Source organism: Odontomachus brunneus, unplaced genomic scaffold, assembly GCF_010583005.1.
Source record: "Odontomachus brunneus isolate Ranch 3 - 2012 unplaced genomic scaffold, Obru_v1 Obru_scaffold_219, whole genome shotgun sequence".
Classification (NCBI taxonomy): domain Eukaryota; kingdom Metazoa; phylum Arthropoda; class Insecta; order Hymenoptera; family Formicidae; genus Odontomachus; species Odontomachus brunneus.
The window spans coordinates 432,443-434,647 of record NW_022639669.1 but is presented as its reverse complement, the minus strand read 5'-3'; the positions used below and the strand labels follow the sequence as shown (position 1 = coordinate 434,647).

The 2,205-nt window shown below is 24.4% G+C and overlaps 1 protein-coding gene across 1 annotated transcript in view; it reads right to left on the bottom strand.

The window, feature by feature from the left end:
- The window catches only part of LOC116852364 (disintegrin and metalloproteinase domain-containing protein 10), a gene marked incomplete at its 5' end in the record, with an annotated part of 339,156 nt that overhangs the window by 26,382 nt on the left and 310,569 nt on the right, over nt 1–2,205 (bottom strand). The window lies entirely within an intron of this gene.

Below are 2,205 nucleotides of genomic sequence, written 5' to 3'. Positions count from 1 at the left end.
TTGACCTGACCTTCGCTACGCAACCCAAGGTCAAACTGATGTGATCAGTAAATACATCTTTTTAAACGCCACAACTTTTGTCTGAAACATTTTTTTGTAAAACTTATATTTTTCCTGATATTCGGGCGTCCCGGTACTTTCCGAACACCCTGTATAGTTGATTTCTTGTATTCGTAGGATTCAACATTAAAAATGTTGAAAGTTATTATATAAAACAATATATTTTTTATTGTTTTGTTCACATAAGGAATATCTACATAGTATTATATTCATTACGATACATGTTCTTTCGTTAAGAGAACTGCGTCAGATAGGCCAGATAGATTACACACAATATAATTTTCTGAGAAATTTATGATATTTTACCGTTTTCTATCGGCATTTTTAAGCAGGATTTAGTAAGCCTATGCAGTGAACCGAGTTATTTACAACATGTCGGTCAATATGTATACCCAGACAGCACACAACGTCCAATGGACGTCCAATTTTAGTTTTTATTTAGTCCCATGGACCTAATATGGACGTTTTAATTACGTCCATTAGTGGATGTACAAAATACGTTGACTTTTGTACGTTTTAAAGACGTCCACTTTATGTATTTCTAAGGAACATATATTGAGCTCGCATATGCCTTTATTTATTAATAGTATAAACCGGTTTCACCAACACGAATGAATTTAAACAATCAATTAAATTTATCTTTTCTATTGGAACAATTGTATCTGTCATACGATGATGTGACTGGTTAGTTCCATCAAAAAAATTATCATTACGAAAATTTTTTTTGAAAATTGCGAACAAATTAACCCCTCAATTTTTATATTATTAATAAGGAACCCAACTAGCAAAACAATAAAAACATTTAAATATTTAAAAACATTTTAAAAACATTCAAGAAACATTTTTTAAAAAGTTAAAAATAATGGGATAAGTTCCCATTTTTCATTAAAAAAACATTTTTTTAACGTTTGAAAAAATGTTTCCTTTTTTAATATTTAATAGAAGTTTGATATTCATTAAATATTAAAAAAAAACATAACATTTTTCTAATCCGTTAAGGAAAACATTTCTTAATGAAAAAAGAGAATTTTCTAGACAGCACACAATATTTATGATAAAGATTCATCAATATTAAGGTCGAATTATTTTTTAAAAATTAATATTTTATTTATATAAATATTTTATAAATATTTCTATATATAAAGAAAAAAGTATCAAAATCTTTATTCAAAATATTATTAAAATATAGGCTAAATATTTTATACAATATTTATAGTAAACAAAAAATAAATATTTGTAGTAATATTTTGTAAATATTTCTACAAATAGTATACATAATAAATGTAATTATTTAAAAAAATAAATTTAAAAAATTTAAATAAAAAAAAATGTAATTATTTATAATTATTAAATTGGTGAAAAAATAATAAAATCAAATTTAAATTGGTAATATATACTGGAAAAATTCTTTAAATTAAAAAAACATATTTTGTTAAATATAATTTCTTAACTTAAAAAAGTATTGTTAGATTTTAGAAAATATGTAATAAAGTAATATTTTTTTAAACTTGTGAAATGAGCTGTAAAATTATAAATTTCTAGAAAAAATGACTTTCTTACAAAAAAAAAAATTAGTTTTTTTTTTTATATAAGAACTATATTAAAATAAATATTTGCTTGTTTTAAAAATAAATAAAGTACAAATAAATTATTTTATAAATCTAAATAAATTATTTTCTAATATTAAAAGTATCTTTTTTGTGTTTTAAATTAAATAACAGTGAGATTTTATACGGAACATAAGGAGCAAGCACAGATGTCTTAGTGCTATTAAATACTAATATTACTTTTTAATATTAATATGATTGTGGGAGGATAAAATTGTGCAATATGTTAAATGCACGTATCGAATTTTTTTCTTCGATTATCGTACGCGGAGAATCAACCTTCCATACTTAGACCGATCCTTGAGTCCCAATTTTTATATATATATTTTTTTTATTAAAATCCCAAACCCCATTAAACCGACGACTCAAATAGATTCATTATACAGGGTGTTCGGAAAGTACCGGGACGCCCGAATATCAGGAAAAATATAAGTTTTACAAAAAAATGTTTCAGACAAAAGTTGTGGCGTTTAAAAAGATGTATTTACTGATCACATCAGTTTGACCTTGGGTTGCGTAGCGAAGGTCAGGTCAAGGT